This window comes from Pleurodeles waltl, chromosome 6, assembly GCF_031143425.1.
Source record: "Pleurodeles waltl isolate 20211129_DDA chromosome 6, aPleWal1.hap1.20221129, whole genome shotgun sequence".
In the NCBI taxonomy this organism is placed as follows: domain Eukaryota; kingdom Metazoa; phylum Chordata; class Amphibia; order Caudata; family Salamandridae; genus Pleurodeles; species Pleurodeles waltl.
Genome location: NC_090445.1, coordinates 83,599,459 through 83,606,750, shown reverse-complemented (window position 1 = coordinate 83,606,750; position 7,292 = coordinate 83,599,459). Strand labels below are relative to the sequence as shown.

At 52.3% G+C, this 7,292-nt stretch overlaps 2 non-coding genes across 2 annotated transcripts; both read right to left on the bottom strand.

Annotated features, from left to right (window-relative positions):
* Positions 1-519: 519 nt before the first annotated feature.
* On the bottom strand, positions 520-592 carry TRNAK-CUU (transfer RNA lysine (anticodon CUU)). The gene has a single exon. It is a non-coding gene; the product is annotated as a tRNA-Lys (tRNA).
* Positions 593-6,232: 5,640 nt separating this feature from the next.
* On the bottom strand, positions 6,233-6,305 carry TRNAK-CUU (transfer RNA lysine (anticodon CUU)). The gene has a single exon. It is a non-coding gene; the product is annotated as a tRNA-Lys (tRNA).
* Positions 6,306-7,292: the final 987 nt, after the last annotated feature.

Genomic DNA, 7,292 nt, shown 5'->3' with positions numbered 1-7,292 from the left:
ACATACTTAAATGTCCAGTAGAGAACAGTGTGAACTCTCCCTGTTTTGCGAGGTGGCAGTCAGCCTCCAGAGCAGTGCTCCGCAGGCTGCCGGAATGGCCGAGCGGTGTAAGGTTTCACATTCTAGTGCCGTATCGTCCCCAGTCCCGTGATCAAATCCCGCTGCTGACATAAAGTAGTTTTCATACCTACTTTAATCATAACACCAGCGGGGATGAGACCTCAAACTCCTCCTTTTTGAAAGGATGGGGGGGGGACAGGACGGACCGGAGCGGACTCCGAGCTCGCTTTAAGCACGGGTGGCTCAGGCTAGGAAAGGGCGCAGGAAAGGCTGGGCCTAGGACCGCTCCCAGCGGCGCCTCCCAGGGCTGGAAGTGCTGCGTTGTGTGGAGTCCTGTGGGAATCGTGAGGCAAACGGCAGGATGTGTGTGTGTGTGTCGTTTTAAGCCTCAGCGAAATATCTGAAAAAGGTGAGAGTTAATGTTAAACCCGAAAATGGAAAAGCCTTTAAAAATCATCACGCCCAACATGGGGATCGAACCCACGACCCTGAGATTAAGAGTCTCATGCTCTACCGACTGAGCTAGCCGGGCTGCTGTGGCTGTGGTATTTCACACAACCTCTGTGTGTTCTTTGTGAGGAAGTAGTGTGTGGTTATCCCAAGAGGCTCCTTTGTTTCATTTTCTCTGCTGCTGACTCGACACAGGCACCTTTCTCCATCTCTCGCTCTACCCCAGTCTTATGTCCCCATAAGCTCACTCTGGTACATACATGCATCTGTCCTCTCAACCTGTCTCCGGGCACATACTTGAATGTCCAGTAGAGAACAGTGTGAACTCTCCCTGTTTCGCGAGGTGGCAGTCATCCTCCAGAGCCGTGTTCGGGAGGCTGCCGGAATTTCCGAGCCGTGTAAGGCGCCACATTCAAGAGCAGTATCTTCCCGCAGTCCCGTAATCAATTCCCGCTGCCGACATAAATTAGTTTTCATACCTACTTTAATCATAACACCAGCGGGGTTGAGACCTTAAACTCCTCTTTTTGAAAGGATGGGGGGGGGAGATAGGACGGACCGGAGCGGACTCCCAGCTCGCTGTAAGCACGGGCGGCTCAGGCTAGGAAAGGGCGTAGGAAAGGCTCGGCCTAGGACCGCTCCCAGCGGCGCCTCCCAGGGTGGGAAGTGCTGCGTTGTGTGGAGTCCTGTGGGAATAGTGAGGCAAACTGCAGGATGTGTGTGTGTAGTTTTAAGCCTCAGCGAAATATATCTGAAAAAGGTGAGAGTTAATGTTAAACCCGAAAATGGAGAAGCCTTTAAAAAGCATCACACCCAACGTGGGGCTTGAACCCACGACGCTGAGATTAAGAGTCTCATGCTCTACCGACTGAGCTAGCCGGGCTGCTGTGCCTATGTCATTTCACACATCCTCTGTGTGTTCTTTGTGAGGAAGTAGTGTGTGGTTATCCCAGGAGGCCCTTTGGTTTCATTTTCTCTGCTGCTGACTCGATACAGGCACCTTTCTCTTTCTCCATCTCTCGCTCTACTCCAGTCTTATGTCCCCATCAGTCTCTCTGGAGCTCACTCTGGTACATACATGCATCTGTCGTCTCAACCTGTCTCTGGGCACATACTTAAATGTCCAGTAGAGAACAGTGTGAACTCTCCCTGTTTTGCGAGGTGGCAGTCAGCCTCCAGAGCTGTGTTCCGGAGGCTGCCCGAATGGCCGAGCGGTGTAAGGTGCCACATTCTAGAGCAGTATTGTCCCCAGTCCTGTGATCAAATCCTGCTGCTGACATAAGGTAGTTTTCATACCTACTTTAATCATAACACCAGCGGGGATGAGACGTTAAACTCTTCTATTTGAAAGGATGGGAAGGACAGGACTGACCGGAGCGGACTCCGAGCTCGCTGTAAGCACGGGGAGCTCAGGTTAGGAAAGGGCGCAGGAAAGGCTGGGCCTAGGACCGCTCCCAGCGGCGCCTCCCAGGGCGGGAAGTGCTGCGTTGTGTGGAGTCCTGTGGGAATCGTGAGGCAAACGGCAGGATGTGTGTGTGTGTGTGTGTGTGTCGTTTTAAGCCTCAGCGAAATATCTGAAAAAGGTGAGAGTTAATGTTAAACCGGAAAATGGAGAAGCCTTTAAAAACCATCACGCCCAACATGGGGCTCGAACCCACAACCCTGAGATTAAGAGGCTCATGCTCTACCGACTGAGCTAGCCAGGCTACGGTGCCTATGTCATTTCACACACCCTCTGTGTGTTCTTTGTGAGGAAGTAGTGTGTGGTTATCACAGGAGGCCCCTTTGTTTCATTTTCTCTGCTGCTGACTCGACACAGGCACCTTTCTCTTTCTCCATGTCTCGCTCTACCCCAGTCTTATGTCCCCATCAGTCTCTCTGGAGCTCACTCTGGTACATACATGCATCTGTCCTCTCAACCTGTCTCTGGGCACATACTTGAATGTCCAGTAGAGAACAGTGTGAACTCTCCCTGTTTCGCGAGGTGGCAGTCAGCCTCCAGAGCCGTGTTCGGGAGGCTGCCGGAATTTCCGAGCGGTGTAAGGCGCCACATTCAAGAGCAGTATCTTCCCCAGTCCCGTGATCAATTCCCGCTGCCGACATAAAGTAGTTTTCATACCTACTTTAATCATAACACCGGAGGGGTTAAGACCTTAAACTCCTCTGTTTGAAAGGATGGGGGGGAGACAGGACGGACCGGAGCGGACTCCGAGCTCGCTGTAAGCACGGGCGGCTCAGGCTAGAAAAGGGCGCAGGAAAGGCTCGGCCTAGGACCGCTCCAAGCGGCGCCTCCCAGGGTGGGAAGTGCTGCGTTGTGTGGAGTCCTGTGGGAATCGTGAGGCAAACTGCAGGATGTGTGTGTGTGTGTGTGTGTGTAGTTTTAAGCCTCAGCTAAATATATCTGAAAAAGGTGAGAGTTAATGTTAAACCCGAAAATGGAGAAGCCTTTAAAAAGCATCACGCCCAACATGGGGCTCGAACCCACAACCCTGAGATTAAGAGGCTCATGCTCTACCGACTGAGCTAGCCGGGCTCCTGTGCCTATGTCATTTCACACACCCTCTGTGTGTTCTTTGTGAGGAAGTAGTGTGTGGTTATCCCAGGAGGCCCCTTTGATTCATTTTCTCTGCTGCTGACTCGACACAGGCATCTTTCTCTTTCTCCATCTCTCGCTCTACCCCAGTCTTATGTCCCCATCAGTCTCTCTGGAGCTCACTCTGGTACATACATGCATCTGTCCTCTCAACCTGTCTCTGGGCACATACTTGAATGTCCAGTAGAGAACAGTGTGAACTCTCCCTGTTTCGCGAGGTGGCAGTCAGCCTCCAGAGCCGTGTTCGGGAGGCTGCCGGAATTTCCGAGCGGTGTAAGGCGCCACATTCAAGAGCAGTATCTTCCCCAGTCCCGTAATCAATTCCCGCTGCCGACATAAATTAGTTTTCATACCTACTTTAATCATAACACCAGCGGGGTTGAGACCTTACACTCCTCTTTTTGAAAGGATGGGGGGGAGTTAGGACGGACCGGAGCGGACTCCCATCTCGCTGTAAGCACGGGCGGCTCAGGCTAGGAAAGGGCGTAGGAAAGGCTCGGCCTAGGACTGCTCCCAGCGGCGCCTCCCAGGGTGGGAAGTGCTGCGTTGTGTGGAGTCCTGTGGGAATCGTGAGGCAAACTGCAGGATGTGTGTGTGTGTGTGTAGTTTTAAGCCTCAGCGAAATATCTGAAAAAGGTGAGAGTTAATGTTAAACCCGAAAATGGATAAGCCTTTAAAAAGCATCACGCCCAACGTGGGGCTCGAACCCACGACCCTCAGATTAAGAGTCTCATGCTCTACCGACTGAGCCAGCCGGGCTGCTGTGCCTATGTCATTTCACACATCCTCTGTGTGTTCTTTGTGAGGAAGTAGTGTGTGGTTAACCCAGGAGGCCTCTTTGTTTCATTTTCTCTGCTGCTGACTCGACACAGGCACCTTTCTCTTTCTCCATCTCTCGCTCTACCCCAGTCTTATGTCCCCATCAGTCTCTCTGGAGCTCACTCTGGTACATACATGCATCTGTCCTCTCAACCTGTCTCTGGGCACATACTTAAATGTCCAGTAGAGAACAGTGTGAACTCTCCCTGTTTTGCGAGGTGGCAGTCAGCCTCCAGAGCCGTGTTCCGGAGGCTGCCCGAATGGCCGAGCGGTGTAAGGTGCCACATTCTAGAGCAATATTGTCCCCAGTCCCGTGATCAAATCCCGCTGCTGACATAAGGTAGTTTTCATACCTACTTTAATCATAACACCAGCAGGGATGAGACGTTAAACTCCTCTTTTTGAAAGGATGGGAAGGACAGGACGGACCGGACCGGACTCCGAGCTCGCTGTAAGCACGGGCAGCTCAGGTTAGGAAAGGGCGCAGGAAAGGCTGGGCCTAGGACCGCTCCCAGCGGCGCCTCCCAGGGCGGAAAGTGCTGCGTTGTGTGGAGTCCTGTGGGAATCGTGAGGCAAACGGCAGGATGTGTGTGTGTGTGTCGTTTTAAGCCTCAGTGAAATATATGAAAAAGGTGAGAGTTAATGTTAAACCCGAAAATGGAAAAGCCTTTAAAAAATCATCACGCCCAACGTGGGGCTCGAACCCACGACCATGAGATTAAGAGTGTCATGCTCTACCGACTGAGCTAGCCGGGCTCCTGTGCTTGTGGTATTTCACACAACCTCTGTGTGTTCTTTGTGAGGAAGTAGGGTGTGGTTAACCCAGGAGGCCCCTTTGTTTCATTTTCTCTGCTGCTGACTCGACACAGGCACCTTTCTCTTTCTCCATCTCTCGCTCTACCCCAGTCTTATGTCCCCATCAGTCTCTCTGGAGCTCACTCTGGTACATACATGCATCTGTCCTCTCAACCTGTCTCTGGGCACATACTTAAATGTCCAGTAGAGAACAGTGTGAACTCTCCCTGTTTTGCGAGGTGGCAGTCAGCCTCCAGAGCAGTGTTCCGGAGGCTGCCCGAATGGCCGAGCGGTGTAAGGTTTCACATTCTAGAGCCGTATCGTCCCCAGTCCCGTGATCAAATCCCGCTGCTGACATAAAGTAGTTTTCATACCTACTTTAATCATAACACCAGCGGGGATGAGACCTTAAACTCTTCTTTTTGAAAGGATGGGGGGGGGACAGGACGGACCTGAGCGGACTCCGAGCTCGCTGTAAGCACGGGCGGCTCAGGCTAGGAAAGGGCGCAGGAAAAGCTGGGCCTAGGACCGCTCCCAGCGGCGCCTCCCAGGGCTGGAAGTGGTGCGTTGTGTGGAGTCCTGTGGGAATCGTGAGGCAAACGGCAGGATGTGTGTGTGTGTGTCGTTTTAAGCCTCAGCGAAATATCTGAAAAAGGTGAGAGTTAATGTTAAACCCGAAAATGGAAAAGCCTTTAAAAATCATCACGCCCAATGTGGGGCTCGAACCCACGACCCTGAGATTAAGAATCTCATGCTCTACCGACTGAGATAGCCGGGCTCCTGTGCCTGTGGTATTTCACACAACCTCTGTGTGTTCTTTGTGAGGAAGTAGTGTGTGGTTATCCCAAGAGGCCCCTTTGTTTCATTTTCTCTGCTGCTGACTCGACACAGGCACCTTTCTCCATCTCTCGCTCTACCCCAGTCTTATGTCCCCATCAGTCTCTCTGGAGCTCACTCTGGTACATACATGCATCTGTCCTCTCAACCTGTCTCTGGGCACATACTTGAATGTCCAGTAGAGAACAGTGTGAACTCTCCCTGTTTTGCGAGGTGGCAGTCAGCCTCCAGAGCCGTGTTCGGGAGGCTGCCGGAATTTCCGAGCCGTGAAAGGCGCCACATTCAAGAGCAGTATCTTCCCCAGTCCCGTAATCAATTCCCGCTGCCGACATAAATTAGTTTTCATACCTACTTTAATCATAACACCAGCGGGGTTGAGACCTTAAACTCCTCTTTTTGAAAGGATGGGGGGGGAGATAGAACGGACCGGAGCGGACTCCCAGCTCGCTGTAAGCACGGGCGGCTCAGGCTAGGAAAGGGCGTAGGAAAGGCCCGGCCTAGGACCGCTCCCAGCGGCGCCTCCCAGGGTGGGAAGTGCTGCGTTGTGTGGAGTCCTGTGGGAATCGTGAGGCAAACTGCAGGATGTGTGTGTGTGTAGTTTTAAGCCTCAGCGAAATATCTGAAAAAGGTGAGAGTTAATGTTAAACCCGAAAATGGATAAGCCTTTAAAAAGCATCACGCCCAACGTGGGGCTCGAACCCACGACCCTGAGATTAAGAGTCTCATGCTCTACCGACTGAGCTAGCCGGGCTGCTGTGTCTATGTTATTTCACACATCCTCTGTGTGTTCTTTGTGAGGAAGTAGTGTGTGGTTATCCCAGGAGGCCCCTTTGTTTCATTTTCTCTGCTGCTGACTCGACACAGGCACCTTTCTCTTTCTCCATCTCTCGCTCTACCCCAGTCTTATGTCCCCATCAGTCTCTCTGGAGCTCACTCTGGTACATACATGCATCTGTCCTCTCAACCTGTCTCTGGGCACATACTTAAATGTCCAGTAGAGAACAGTGTGAACTCTCCCTGTTTTGCGAGGTGGCAGTCAGCCTCCAGAGTAGTGTTCTGCAGGGTGCCGGAATGGCCGAGCGGTGTAAGGTGCCACATTCTAGAGCCGTATCGTCCCCAGTCCCGTGATCAAATCCTGCTGCTGACATAAAGTAGTTTTCATACCTACTTTAATCATAACACCAGCGGGGATGAGACCTTAAACTCCTCTTTTTGAAAGGATGGGGGGGGACAGGACGGACCGGAGCGGACTCCGACCTCGCTGTAAGCACGGGCGGCTCAGGCTAGGAAAGGGCGCAGGAAAGGCTGGGCCTAGGACCGCTCCCAGCGGCGCCTCCCAGGGCTGGAAGTGCTGCGTTGTGTGGAGTCCTGTGGGAATCGTGAGGCAAACGGCAGGATGTGTGTGTGTGTCGTTTTAAGCCTCAGCAAAATATCTGAAAAAGGTGAGAGTTAATGTTAAACCCGAAAATGGAAAAGCCTTTAAAAATCATCACGCCCAACATGGGGCTCGAACCCACGACCCTGAGATTAAGAGTCTCATGCTCTACCGACTGAGGTAGCCGGGCTGCTGTGCCTGTGGTATTTCACACAACCTCTGTGTGTTCTTTGTGAGGAAGTAGTGTGTGGTTATCCCAAGAGGCCCCTTTGTTTCATTTTCTCTGCTGCTGACTCGACACAGGCACCTTTCTCCATCTCTCGCTCTACCCCAGTCTTATGTCCCCATCAGTCTCTCTGGAGC